Source organism: Aquarana catesbeiana, linkage group LG04 (assembly GCF_042186555.1).
Source record: "Aquarana catesbeiana isolate 2022-GZ linkage group LG04, ASM4218655v1, whole genome shotgun sequence".
In the NCBI taxonomy this organism is placed as follows: Eukaryota; Metazoa; Chordata; class Amphibia; order Anura; family Ranidae; genus Aquarana; species Aquarana catesbeiana.
The window spans coordinates 599,242,627-599,258,391 of record NC_133327.1 but is presented as its reverse complement, the minus strand read 5'-3'; positions in this window follow the sequence as shown (position 1 = coordinate 599,258,391).

Below are 15,765 nucleotides of genomic sequence, written 5' to 3'. Positions count from 1 at the left end.
GAGGAGCTGAAACATGGGTTTCCCAACCTTTCCAAGGGATTCTTGGTTCCACAGGCCCTCTCATCACAAGAGGTAAGTTAGACTCTGCAATGAAGCTTACCTAAATCCTTGTAGTGTTTTCCTATATTGTAATACTTGTAGTGTAACCTGGAAAAAATGTTTATATCTTCAATAAAAATTAGTTTTACAAGCAGTGAATGTCTTTCATTGTGCATTGCTTTATATACTTGCTATGTATAGTAACTATATTATTTATATCTAATATACTATACCTGATTAACCATTTTAATATTATATTCAAATCTATCATTGACATTACTGTATCTGGGTTGTTTAGTGATGAGAAATTCTTGGTGTGTTGTGCCAATGTCAGCCTGTATATTTATGTTCATGTCAGGTAAGATACTTGTGCAGTTCACACCAGAAGCTTTAAAATTGTACTTGGCATGGTGGATGATACACAGTGATTTTGAAAGCTTGCCAGAACAGATGGTGATGGCATTCCATAGCTTACTAAATGCATGAATAACATTACTATCCTAATACAAGATGAAAGTTTTATCACACTTGTGATTTCTCTCTAGTATTAACAAGTTTATTTTTAATAAGGTGGTTTAACACACTTAACAAGGTTTTAACTGCTAACTTTGGTGATTTTTACCTCTACAAACATGTGATATACAAATTTGATTGTAGATGCTTTGTAGGCATTCCACAAATATGTCCCTTGAACATGTTGCTGTTACTTTTTTAAGGCCACAATAAGCTCCTGCAGACTGCCTGGCAGAGAAAAAAGATAGAGGAGTAAGATTACCATAATATATTCCTGTGCAGCGTGGCAGGAGAACATAAACGCGCATTTTAGCATTTATGCTTTTGTGTTGTTTAGTCCATTTTTAAGGTATACAGTAGGTAATACACCACATCCATTTCTCTGTATGTTGGTCATAATTCCTCGTTGTATATAGTTTTCTTAAGCAAATATTTTTTGTTAATCTGTTGCAAAGTTTCTAACCTGGAGATATTGCCACAGTAACAGCACTTTCTGTTTAACCACTTGAAGTCCAGGCCTTTTCTGGAACTTTTGTTTAAAATAACCCCCAAACTCCCCCCTTCCCCCCTCCTGCTCCTTAAAGAATCCAATACCATACTTCCCTTCACCCATTTCTCCTCCCCTCCCCCCCAATTCAAACCCCTTTCCTCCATTATTTCCTTCCCTCATGTCCCCCCCCCCCTTTTCTTTTTCTTTAACTATGCAGCTAAGATCCATCCAGTTCTTAATTGGTTTTTGATTATTTTCCTTGAGCAGTTGAGAAATATTTTCCAGCTATCCACGTGATCTATTACATTTGACTAAGTCATGTAAGTTACTATTATTATTATTTTTCTTTTTTTGTCTCCTATGTATTATACCTCAAGTGCTGTCATCTGCTAATTCCACGCTACCTTCAAAATTTGTTTGATGCAGTGGCGGTTCCCCCGTCACTTAACTTTGTTTCTGTTTGTTAATTCTTCAATAAATTCTATTGAAAAAAAGAACCCCAAACATTATATATATATATTTTTAGCAGAGACCCTAGAGAATAAAATGGCGATCATTGCAATATTTTATGTCACACAGTATTTGCGCATCGGTCTTTAAGACGCAATTTTAAAAAAAAAAATACAATTTAATGACTTAACCACTTGCCTACCGCCGGACATCATATATGTCTTTGTCTTCCCAGGATTGTGGAGAGCGCACACCCTGCAGGCAGCGCATGCGCGTGCTCGCCGCATCACTGGGGACCCGGTGCACGTGCCCGGAGGCCGCGATGTCTGCCGGGCACCCACAATTGCTCATCACAGAGCAGGGACATGAATCTGTGTGTGTAAGCACACAGATCCATGTCCTACCAGAGGAGAAGAGAACTGATCGTATGTTCCTTGTATATAGGAACACCGATTGGTCTCCTCCTCTCATCAGTACCCTCCCCCCACAGTTAGAAACACTCCCTAGGACACACATTTAACCCCTTCAGTGGCCCTTAGTGTTAACCCCTTCCCTGCCAGTGACATTTATACAGTAATCAATGCATTTTATAGCACTGATCGCTTTATAAATGTCAGTGGTCCCAAAATAGTGTCAAAAGTGTCTGATCTGTCCGCCGCAATGTCACAGTCACAATAAAAATCGCAGATCGCCGCCATTAGTAGTAAAAAAAAGTTAATAATAAGAATGACATAAATCTATCCCCTATTTTCTTTAAGTTTTGCGCAAACCAATCAATATACGCTTATTGCGATTTTTTCTTACCAAAAATATGTAGAAGAATACATATCGGGCTAAACTGAGAAAAAAAAACATTGGGATATTTATTATAGCAAAAAGTAATAAATATTGTGCTTTTTTCAAAATTGTCGGTCTTTTTTTGTTTATAGTGCAAAAAATTAAAAACGCAGAGGTGATCAAATACCACCAAAAGAAAGCTCTATTTGTGGGGGAAAAAATTATTAAAATTTAATTTAGGTACAACGTCACATGACCGTGCAATTGTCATTCAAAATGTGACGGCGCTGAAAGCTGAAAATTGGCCTGGGTAGGAAGGGGGTGAAAATGCCCTGTATTGAATCCGTTAAAAAAGAATAAAACACAATATTTACCCCATTTTTTGTATAATAAGAAAGATGATGTTACGCCAAGTAAACAGATACCTAACATCCACGAGAGTCACCATTCCACTCTCGTGGAATGGTGACAAACGACGGTACTTAAAAATCTCCATAAACGATGCTTTAAACATTTTTACAGGTTACCTGTTTAGAGTTATAGAGGAGGTCTTGCACTAGAACTATTGCTCTCACTCTTATGCTCCGTACACACGGTTGGATTTTCCGACGGAAAATGTGTGATCGGAGCGTGTTGTCGGAAATTCCGACCCTGTGTGGGCTCCATCGGGCTTTTTCCATCTGATTTTTCGACACACAAAGTTTGAGAGCAGGCTATAAAATTTTCCGACAACAAAATCCGATTGCGTCAATTCCGACCATGTGTGGACAATTCCGACGCACAAAGTGCCACGCATGCCCAGAAGAAATTCCGAGACGGAACAGCTCGGTCTGGTAAAATTAGCATTTGGAATGGATAGAGCACTTTCGTCAGGCTGCAATCTTTAAAATTGTTTAATACAGCGCACTCTCTTCTTTATAATGCTAGAAGAATGAAGTAGTTTTGCTGCTCATATTCACACAGACTGCTCACAAACTTATTTCTTTATTATTTATCGTGATTCCCTCAATATATTTTGATTTGTCACATCTGACCAAAAATCTTTTTTTTTTTTTTTTGGTTTTGTATTTTTTTCAAAGCTGATGTTTTTTTTTGTTTTATTTTTTTTTACTCCAGAATATTTTGTGTGTCAAGTTACCACAACACCATTATTATCTTGTATTATTTAATCTCAAGGAGGTTGCTTGGTGTTGGTGTCTCTTGTTAATTTCACATTGTAGTTTACAAATGTACCTGCCTCCTCACAAACAAACTGTCCTTTTTGAAGGAAAACACACATAGACGAGTATAATTGAACCAAAAATTCCTTTATTAAGGGCTCAGAACCAAACAAAGAGGGAGGCAACACTGGAGAAACATCATAAACTGGTGAAGCCTTTGACCCCCAGGGCACACATCAATTATTTTCCTGCAAAACTGGTGGCCTGAGGAGTCCTTATCTAAGGGAGTGTAGTCTGGTCTAGAAGTCCCAGAGATCATGAAAGCAGCAGATGACATCTGTGTCCCCACGCTGTGGTACCACAAAAGCCTGCATATTTTGCCAGACCATACTGAACCCAGGTCATCACTCTCTGGTCTTCCTTCCATGCTTCCTTCCCGGCTGTGACTCTGGTGTTGGAGATGTGGCAGGAGCAGGAGTAGGACCTGGAGGAGGAGGAGGAAGACCTGGAGGAGGAGGAGGAGGAGGACTATGGGTGAGGTGACAAATGTGGGTTGCACATGTGAGTTGGCCCCTCAACCCCTTATTTAGAGCTTCCAAAATTAAAAACTCACATAGGAGTTGTTGGCCCTCCTCCATCTGCATCATTTTGCATGCAGTTATGCCAGCAAAATCCTCTTCCACACTGTGGGGTGTTCTGAGGGCCTCAGTAGCCTTCCAAAATAGGCCTATTGCTGTCTCCTCCAGGTTACTCCTCTTCCTGCCACTTTGTCTTTGAAGGTGTAGGGGAGGGACCTGTGTATCAGGTAGCCTGCTTGGCCCAGCCACCTCCTGGCTGAGACTTCCCTGTGTATGAAAAAGGGACATGGTTTTAGTTTTTGCTTCATCAATCACAATCATAAATTAGTACTCCAAAATCTATTTAACATCATTGATTGGACAACCAGAAATATTTAGAAGAATGCTATACCTGGCTCAAGCTGGGCTCCTCCACATGTTGCTGCCTGGAAGGCCCAGGTTGGGCATCAGAAGCCTCAGCTGGGGGGGAAGGAAGCGTGGAAGGAAGAATGGAGAGTTCTGGCCTGGGTTCAGTCTGACCTGCCAGAAAATGCAGCCTGTCATAGTACCACAGCCTGGGGACATAAATGTCATCTGCAGCTCCTGATCTCTGGGAATCCTGGACCTTCTTGTGCTCCCTTAGATAAGTGCTCCCCAGGCCACCAGTTAGGATCTTCAAATAGGTGATGTCTGCCGTGGGGATCACCGACTTCACAAATTGCATCAATTTATCCAGCGGTGCCTTCCTCTTTGTTTGGTTCTTATAATCAGGGTGGTTTATCTGCCACAGACAAGGCAGCTCCCTGAACATATCTATGAAGATTGGCATAAAGTCATGATCCTTCAAGATATCCATTTTAACTGCAAGACACAACACAAGACAAACCCTAATGTCAGCTTAAAGCCTTCTAAACTTGTGCAAATACAGGCCTCAATCTAGAAGCAGTATAGGCCCAATGTTAAATCTTACCTTCGCTATCACGATCGGCGCCTCCATTACTCCTTCCTCCGCTCACAGATCGTACGTACTACGCACGCGTGTTACGCCTTATAGACCCTGCGCATGCGTGAAACTCTGCCCGCCCCTGACGTTCTTTCTAGTCTATTCCCCGTCCCTTCTCGTTCGGCGCAGTGGAGGAAGAGCACATGGCGGAGACAGAGCAGGTGTCTGTTAATTACAGCAACGAGGAGGAGGAAAGCCCAGAGCCTGAAATGTCCCGATCCAGAAGGAGACTATTTAAGGCATCAAATATGTCCTTTGTGGAGATGGTGGAGATGGTCGACATCCTGAAGAAGGCCGACTATAACGGGAAGTATGGACCTTACCCCAACCCCAGTGTCCAAAAGGCCAAGATCATGGCGAAAGTGGTCAAAAGTCTGCACTGGTATGTATGTGTCACCGGCGCAAAACCAATATTTACCGATTACTTTAATAGTGATTGCCTTAGCTGCTGCATCCAAAAAACTTCTCATAGAAATAGATTACAGATGCTGTGTGTGTGAATGCGCTGCTCCCATCTAAATACGCTTATATCCTATCCATAAAGTGCAAACTTATTCCATATACAACATGGATCCATATAGAATCATTACATTAGAAAATAAATTATATATATATCGTGGTTGGTGAGGACGCGAACGGTTACGAGGGGAGGAACGGAGGTCGCACAGCACACAATAGGCGAACTAGACTGCTATACCTACCCGTCCCTAACTGTTGGAATAGCTTGGTGCCGGCTCAAGGGCACATATAAATGTGAGTGCACAGTTTTTATTTGTTTTTTACAATAAACAGTTTAAACGGTATTGCGCGATGATCGTTTTATTCATGTTTTATGAGGAATACTAAGGTCCAATCATAACTGTTGAAGAAGTTCCCTTTGAGTGGAGTGGTTATCCCTATGAATGAACCAAAGGTGTAGTTTTAAAGAAACATCTGGTGAGTGGCCAATCTCACAGGTGGTGGTGGAGCACTAAGTCACTAGTACATTGAATTAGCACAAGAGCACGCCAATCACGGCAATTGATAGAAGATTTGAATACATCACTGGGAGACTTTGCCACAAATGTGACACACATCATTGAACTGTTGAATTTTTGGATTTTTTTGATATAATTTTTGATATAATTTATTTTCTAATGTAATGATTCTATATGGATCCATGTTGTATATGGAATAAGTTTGCACTTTATGGATAGGATATAAGCGTATTTAGATGGGAGCAGCGCATTCACACACACAGCATCTGTAAAAGTCTGCACTGGAATTTCGGGGTACGACGATCAAAAGATCAGCTCAGGAAGCGGTGGTCCTGAAATTAAGGGTGCACGAGCAGTACAGAAGGATCTGGAGAGTGCTGCAAAAAAGTAAGTAGTTGTCCTCTGTTCCTATTCTTTATGTTTATTACGTTCGTGCTGCTCCATGTGCTTTTCTTAACTGTTGTCCAGTTTAAAATGGCAACTTTCGGGACGTGGCTTAGCAATGGCCGTGTGAAGAAGCATTTCTTGAGAGCTCCAGGCTTCCCCCTGCCCTACCCGCACAAAAGACGGCTAAATCCTTGATGAACACGGCATGCCAACCTGCAAGAAATACAGGACAAGAGCATCGGTTAGTGGCACCCGGACTTCCACCCCACGGAGCAGTATACGGAGCTACTTTCGGGACTCTCGGATGAGCTCGCCGGGGGCCATTGTGTCAGCACCACGTGCATGCTTCCCAGCAGAAGCTGACAGACTGTCAATATCTGCATCTCCACCTCCGCTTGCTAGCCCGGAGTGTCATCTGGAACCCAAGGGAGACCTTCATACAGACATGGCGAATTCTCTGAGGCAAGGGAGAGACATACCTGATGACATCCGCGCCATTTTACAGGCCCTCGCCACTAAAGCGGACTTCGAGGCCCTCCCGTCTAAGTCCGATATTGAGGCCCTGATTCAACGAGTGGAAGAAGCTCATACCAGGGACATACAAGAGATCCGGGTGGAGATGCAGACGATCGCGGACCGAGTGGACGCGGGAGAGAGCTCAGTCTCTGCCCTCGCACAACGGGTATCCGAACTGGAGCACTCGCGGGAGACACAGGCATCCACGGCGGTGGACTTGTAGCTCCATCTGGAGGACTTGGAGGGCCGCAGCTGCCGCAGGCAGCAGGGCCTCCCGGAGGCCACCGGAGCTGAGGACTTGGAGGCTACAGTGACAGCCATCTTTCAAAGGGTCCTAGGCACTCCGCCGCCATCAATCGAACTGGACCGAGTGCACCGGACACTTGGCCCAAGACCCGCGGACCCTGACAGACCCCGGGATGTACTCTGTAGGGTACACCGATATACCCAAAAGGATCTTATCCTCCGCAAAGCCTGGGAACAAGGGGAGGTAACATTTGATGGTGCCGAGATCAGGATCCTCCCGGATCTATCAAGAGCCACATTACTAAGAAGAGCCATGCTGAAGCCTGTACTGGAGTTGGCAAAGAGGCAGAGCTGCACATATCGCTGGGGATATCCCCTGGCAGTAACTTTTCGGAATGCCACAGCTTCTTTCACCCTACGCACTCCAGCGGATCTGCCGGCCCTCTTTACCTTTCTGGGGACAGACCGATCACAGTCCCAAACTGGCTGACCCTTGTTCCGCGTCCCACAGGCAGACCGGGAACCGCTACTTAACGGTACCAACCGCCTCGTCAGCAACACTCCAGAAGGAGATCCAGGGCACCTTCCACCGAGGGGACACGTGAGTCATGACTTTGATACCTAATACAGGACCAATCTGTAACTTGAGTATGGCATGTTATTAACACCCCTAAAACTGTTGACCTACTGACTGACCCCCTGTATATGTGCACGATTGATGCCTACTTCACCACTGATTGACAGGCAGTTAGACCTGAAATGCCTGGAAATATGAAACTTTCACTCCTTGGGATGTATCTATACCATGAAGGGAGAACCGGGTGGAGGAGACAGGAACATTACCAAGCCTGTGCTCGGAAGGGAACAAGCAGGCACGAACTTTGGGAGATGCTAAGGACGTAAAGGAGGGATATACTGAGAACTTTTCCCATGATTGGGGCCCCAGGTCCTGCACTTACAGCCCGGCTATGTGATGACTAATTGAAGCTCCCCCATGGTGAGGAGATGGGAGTATACTGCGTGAATGTACATGTATAGACATACCTGACAAACTCTAATGTGGTAAGGTTTATTTGCACAGAGGATCTATTCATTGCAGTGGAGAATAGAGTAGGTACTTGTCAGACCTCTTGGGGTGAAGGGCGGGGGCGTGGAATGGGGGACATGGGCAAATGTTCAGATGGAGGGAGACATGCGTAGACATGGTGACCATTCCCACAACACAGGCTCCCACCTCGTGGTTCAATGGCCTGCCCGAAGAAAAGGGAGTTGGTTATGATGAAGTACCACCAGAAGATCCTCCCCTAAAGAGGAGTGTTTACAAGAAGTGCTCATGGTGGTTTGGGGATGCGGTCTCTAGTTGACCTTGTTTTTCAATTTAAGTTCTGAGGCTGCTCCCCTGTTTCTACTTTTAGGTCACTTGGGGGGGGGGTTTCTTTTTTCTTTTTAATTTTAACAGTTGCCATACTAGAGCAGGGACATTATGTGTGTTATACAGATTGCATAAAGGTATATACTTGATTACTTAGTAGTTGCTGCTACCTGTTTTGACTATGCCGTACCTACATGGCCAGGTGAGATAGCCGTATTCAATATATCACTGACATATACAGCTTTATAGCGGGCGAGGGGAGGGGGGGAGGTCAGTGAGTTCAACTCTGACTATTCCTTTCCACAACCCCAAGTAGGCCAGCGCTCGATTACCAGTTAGTACTGGTGAGCGTCTTAGTACCATTGTACCACTGATTTAGAATACTCTATATAGAGTCTATAAGTGCGATTTAGCACTTCCTAATTACTCCTTCCATCTTCTGTTTTTTGATTTTCCCCAACCCCTGTTCTTTTTTCTGACACGCCAAGATAGTGGCCCCAGATATTACCATATATCTCTTCCTTCTCTACCTTCCCCTTTCTCGCTTGCTCTTCTTCTCCACCCCCCACTCCCCTCTGATCAGCAACCCTTTTCTATTCCAAACCCCTTTTAAAACCAACACCCTCTCTATACCGGGTAACATGGAGGCGGTGAACATGTTTTCGTTAAATACAAAAAGCCTGAACATACCTGAAAAAAGAAGGATGCTCTTACATGACCTTAAACACCATAGGGTGGACCTAGCACTACTCCAGGAGACACATTTTAAAAGCAGCAACCTTCCCATTTTGAAAAATAAATACTTCCCATTGGCATACCACTCCACTAATGGTTCATCTAAGACCCGTGGAGTGTCCATACTCATCTCAAAAAGAGTTCCCTGGAAATTTACAGATATAAAATCTGACCCAGAGGGTAGATTCTTGTTTCTTAAGGGGGAGATTGGTGGAGTACAGGTGACCCTCGCTAATATCTATGTACCTAACTGCCACCAAGACCACTTCCTCCGCACACACATAGAGGCCCTCCTGGGGTTTGCGAGTGGTCACCTTATAGTAGGCGGAAACTTTAATGTCCCACTAATTGCCGCAGAGGATACATCCTCTGGGAATTCATCTATAACACCTAACATTCGGAAACGAATATCCAGGACACTACACAGAGCTAAACTGATTGACGCTTGAAGACTCCTCCACCCGACTGAACCTGACTATACCTTCTATTCGAGCCCTCACAAACATTATTCAAGGATTGACTACTGCCTACTCCCGCATGCCCAATTACGCGCCCTTCGTGAAGCCAAAATTGGGTCAATTACATGGTCTGTCCACGCCCCTGTTATGCTGACGTACGCATTGACAGATAACACGACCACCAGATCCAAAACATGGAGACAAAATGAAAGCCTCCTACAGGACGAAGAAGTCCTAAAAGATGTTTCACGAGAAATAGCAGATTATTTCAAAACTAATAACACCCTGGACAGCAATCCCGGAATAGTGTGGGAAGCCCATAAGGCAGTAATCCGCTGCGTCTTAATCAAACACGGAGCACGCATTAAATGGCAACGTTCAGAGCAGTTTACATCTCTCTTCCACGACTTACACAGAGCAGAAGCGAGACATAAACATGCCCAGACACCAGATGGAGAGGCAGAACTTAAACAGATACGGAGTAAAATAACGGACTTAATGCTGGTGCTCAGTCTGAGACTGTGGAACTCAGTGTAAGTGGAACTGGTCTAAGTGGTGGGTTAAAAACCAGATGAAGAGTGAACAAGTCTTGCTTTTTGTTTGCTGGGGTGGATTTTTGGGGCTTTTCCTTTTAGTTTTTCAATCACCTTTTCTGTCACTTTTTAAATAGCTTTTTTTCTTTTTTTTTCTCTGGTTCCTTCAGGCTAATAATTAAGGGGGTGGTTAATTGCTCACAGGTGCCTATATAACTGTGTGTAGAACTCATTCTGAGCGTGCTCAGTCTGAGACTGTGGAACTCGGTGTAAGTGGAACTGGTCTAAGTGGTGGGTTAAAAACCAGTATTTAAAACAGGAGGTTATAACAGGGGTCATAGTACCTGTGTAGTGTGAGTACCCGAGTGTTGTCTGAGTAGTGTGTGTGGATCATTAGTACTTGTGAATTGTGTACTGTATACTTGAGTATTGCGAGTGCACGTAGGTCTGCGACTGTTCTGCGATTGCACGTAGGTCTGTGAGTACCTGGGTATTGTCTTGTTGTGTACCTGTGTATTGTCTTGAGTATTAGTGCCAGGAAGCTAGCTGCCAGGTAATTTGGACAGGGTAAAATCCCCAAATCCTCACTAAATTTAATAGGTACGATGCCCGGTGGGTGTGGAGAGGCGACTCTGTGTACATCTTGCTGCATGTATGCGTTCCTTAATCATCCGATCGAGGGTGAATACTGCTGTGCAAAATGTAAGCACATTGTTTCCCTGGAAGCCCAGGTTCTGAATCTGGGGAAGCAACTGTCAGCACTGAGAAGTCCCTCCATACTAAAGGAGAGCCAGGAACGTACACGGCAGGTGCCGGCAGGGGCCAGCACAGAGGCGGGTGGAGACAAAGAGGTGCAGGCACTAGCAAAGAGTAGATGGGTGACAGTCAGGAGGGGTAGAGGGGGAAGTGCCAGGGAGGCCGATCCAGGACTGGAGCATCCCAATAAGTACGCTCCATTGAGTGACATTGGTGAAACCAGTCAGGGACCAGCACTGCTGGAGCTGAGGGACTCTCCTAGCTGCCAGGGGAAGAACTCCTCCAGTGAGAGTGGGGGGGCAGCAAAGGGAAAGGAAAGACAGATTCTGGTGGTAGGGGACTCAATTCTTAGAAGGACAGAGAGGGCAATCTGTAACCAAGACCTGAAGCGCCGAACAGTATGTTATCTACCGGGCGCTCGGGTTCGGCACATCACGGATCTTGTGGACAGATTACTGGGAGGGGCTGGGGAAGACCCGGCTGTCATGGTGCACGTTGGCACCAATGACAAAGTCAGAGGCAGATGGAGTGTCCTAAAGAACGATTTTAGGGACTTAGGAGCTAAATTGAGGAAAAGGACCTCCAAGGTAGTATTCTCAGGAATACTACCGGTACATCGAGCCACACCAGAAAGGCAGAGGGAGATTAGGGAAGTAAACAAGTGGCTGAAGAGCTGGTGTAGTAAGGAGGGGTTTGGGTTCCTGGAGGACTGGGCCGACTTCTCAGTCGTTAATCGGTACTATAGAAGGGACGGACTGCACCTAAATGAGGAGGGTGCAGATCTGCTGGGAAGGAAGATGGCCAAAAAGTTAGAGGGGTTTTTAAACTAGGCGATTGGGGGGAGGGTCCAGAGACAGAGATAGGCAGTGCGGAAGATATTCCAGAGGGTAGTATTGGGGGCATTAGTGGTAGGTTAACCAAAGCACAAAAACACAAGGTGCGTATAGTAGCAAGTCCTAGTTGCAATCTTGAAACACCCAATACGAGGACAATATGTGACCGGTCTAAACTATGTGGCATGTTCACCAATGCCAGGAGCATGGCGGACAAGATGGGTGAACTAGAGATACTGTTGTACAAGGAGGATTTGGATTTTGTGGAAATTTCAGAGACCTGGTTCAACAGCTCTCATGATTGGCTGGCAAACATTCAAGGGTATACCCTATACCGCAAGGATAGAGAGGGTAAAAAAGGGGGAGGGGTATGCTTATATATCAAGAATAATGTACAAGCGAATGTGAGAGATGACATCACTGAGGGAGCTAGAGAGGAGGTGGAATCCTTATGGGTAGAGCTCCAAAGGGATGAAGCTAAGGGGGAAAATAATACTGGGAGTATGCTATAGGCCCCATAACCTGAGGGAGGAAGTGGAGACGGATCTCCTATCACAAATTGGATTAGCAGCAAGGATGGGAAGTGTTATCATAATGGGGGATTTTAATTATCCAGACATAGACTGGGCGGAGGGAACCGCGCATTCATTTAAGGCTCGCCAGTTCCTTAATGTCTTGCAGGACAATTTTATGGGTCAGATGGTAGACGCACCAACTAGAAATAAAACATTACTGGATCTACTGATTACCAACAATACAGACCTGATCATGGATGTGGAAATACGGGGCAATTTAGGTAACAGCGATCACAGGTCAATTAGTTTCAGTATAAATCACACAAATAGGAAACATGAAGGGAACACAAAGACACTGAATTTCAAAAGAGCCAACTTCCCTAAACTACAAACCTTGCTAAAAGGCATAAATTGGGATAAAATATTAGGAACAAAGAATACGGAGGAGAGATGGGTTTGCTTTAAGAGCATATTAAATAAGGGCATTAGCCAATGTATCCCATTGGGTAATAAATTTAAAAGAGCGAACAAAAATCCTGGATGGCTTAACTCCAATGTAAAAATGCATATAAAAGCAAAGGAGAAGGCCTTCAAAAAATACAAGGTTGAGGGATTATCCGCAGCATTCAGACTTTATAAAGAATGCAACAATATTGGCCCCATAAAGAATGAGGAAGGACATCTGGTTACAAAGGATGGGGAGATGGCGAAGGTATTGAATTTATTCTTCTCCTCAGTCTTCACGAGTGAATCGGGGGGCTTCAGTAACCAAAACTGCAGTGTTTATCCTCATGACACAACACAGGAAGCACCTCCATGGTTAACAGAGGACAGAATTAAAATTAGACTTGAGAAACTTAACATTAATAAATCACCGGGACCAGATGGCTTGCATCCGAGGGTACTTAGGGAACTCAGTCAAGTGATTGCCAGACCATTGTTCCTAATTTTTACAGACAGTCTATTGACTGGAATGGTACCAGCTGATTGGAGAAAAGCCAATGTAGCACCAATATTTAAAAAGGGCCCAAAATCCATCCCTGGGAATTACAGACCAGTTAGCCTAACATCAATAGTATGTAAACTCTTGGAGGGGATGATAAGGGACTATATACACGATTTTAGTAATAAGAATGATATCATTAGCAGTAATCAGCATGGATTCATGATGAATCGTTCTTGCCAAAACCAATCTATTAACCTTCTATGAGGAGGTGAGTTGCCATCTAGATAAAGGAAGGCCCGTAGACGTGGTGTATCTGGATTTTGCAAAAGCATTTGACACAGTTCCTCATAAACGTTTACTGTACAAAATAAGGTCCGTTGGCATGGACCATAGGGTGAGTACATGGATTGAAAACTGGCTACAAGGGCGAGTTCAGAGGGTGGTGATAAATGGGGAGTACTCAGAATGGTCAGGGGTGGGTAGTGGGGTTCCCCAGGGTTCTGTGCTGGGGCCAATCCTATTTAATTTGTTTATAAATGACCTGGAGGATGGATAAACAGTTCAATCTCAGTATTTGCAGATGATACTAAGCTAAGCAGGGCAATAACTTCTCAGCAGGATGTGGAAACCTTGCAAAAAGACCTGAACAAATTAATGGGGTGGGCGACCACATGGCAAATGAGGTTCAATGTAGAAAAATGTAAAATTATGCATTTGGGTGGCAAAAATATGAATGCAATCTATACACTGGGGGGAGAACCTCTGGGGGAAATCTAGGATGGAAAAGGACCTGGGGGTCCTAGTAGATGATAGGCTCAGCAATGGCATGCAATGCCAAGCTGCTGCTAATAAAGCAAACAGAATATTGGCATGCATTAAAAGGGGGATCAACGCAAGAGATAAAACGATAATTCTCCCACTCTACAAGGCTCTGGTCCGGCCGCACCTGGAGTATGCTGTCCAGTTCTGGGCACCAGTCCTCAGGAAGGATGTACTGGAAATGGAGCGAGTACAAAGAAGGGCAACAAAGCTAATAAAGGGTCTGGAGGATCTTAGTTATGAGGAAAGGTTGCAAGCACTGAACGTATTCTCTCTGGAGAAGAGACGCTTGAGAGGGGATATGATTTCAATTTACAAATACTGTACTGGTGACCCCACAATAGGGATAAAACTTTTTTGCAGAAGAGAGTTTAATAAGACTCGTGGCCACTCATTACAATTAGAAGAAAAGAGGTTTAACCTTAAACTACGTAGAGGGTTCTTTACTGTAAGAGCGGCAAGGATGTGGAATTCCCTTCCACAGGCGGTGGTCTCAGCGGGGAGCATTGATAGCTTCAAGAAACTATTAGATAATCACCTGAATGACTGCAACATACAGGGATATACAATGTAATACTGACACATAATCACACACATAGGTTGGACTTGATGGACTTGTGTCTTTTTTCAACCTCACCTACTATGTAACTATGTAACTATGTAATGCAGTTTAAGGCAAAAGCCGCACTTCAAATATGCCATCGTGTAACATACGAGTCGGGAAACAAATGTGGCAAATTACTTGCAAATTCTTTATTCGTTATTGTTTTGGCCATGTGCATTTGAATACATTTTTTATGGCCTACTTGTCTTAAAATAATTTGGTTGTGTAGATGGGTTTGTAACTAGAATGTAATGCAAACTAGATTCTGTGTAAGGAGAGGACACTCAGCAGCTGTTTACATATCTGGAAGCTGGAGCACTAGTGTGGGACACAAGAACACCCTTTTTATTAGGGGGCCCACACAGGTGCTCCAGTGTATACTATAGGGGTGTCTCCATCTGTGAAGCTTGTACAAAACAAGTAAGTATTCAAGCTTTACAAAGGACAAAAATATTTCTTCATCTTGGAACTCTGTCAAAGGAGACAATTGTACCCAACTTCCAAGCAATGTTTCATATTTCTATTTCTGCGATGAAATATCTGTGTGCTAAGTATACCTATTTTTTTTACATAGGGGATAAAAGACTCGGAGGACACCCCTCATCCGAGGAGACCACAGACCCCCCACCTCTGGAAGAAGGGGAAATCCCACAAAGACAACAGGAGGAGGAGGAGGAAGGAGACGTGGTGGAACTAGTCACCACAACAGATGAGTGTCTGCGACCACAGGCTTAGGTAAGAGATGGATGCCGGCATATTTATAATACATGGTGTGTTTTTGTTTCTTTCTTTTTAGGTGATCGTGATGTTGTGGATCGAGATCATTTCACCTCTGAAAGTGCACAGATCCTGATCGGGGAGATCATGTGGTGTAATAGGGACTTGGAAAACATCCAGAAAAACATCAATGATGTTAAAAAAAAATGAAAAACATCATTGATGTTTTAGGGAGAGTTTAAAACCCCTCCAAATCCCTTTTTTTTTGTGCTTTTTGTGATCTAAAAATGTCTAACATTTTTTAACATATTTGCGAAAAGCCAAATTTTGAAGATGCACACAGTGTGTCAACATGTGCTATC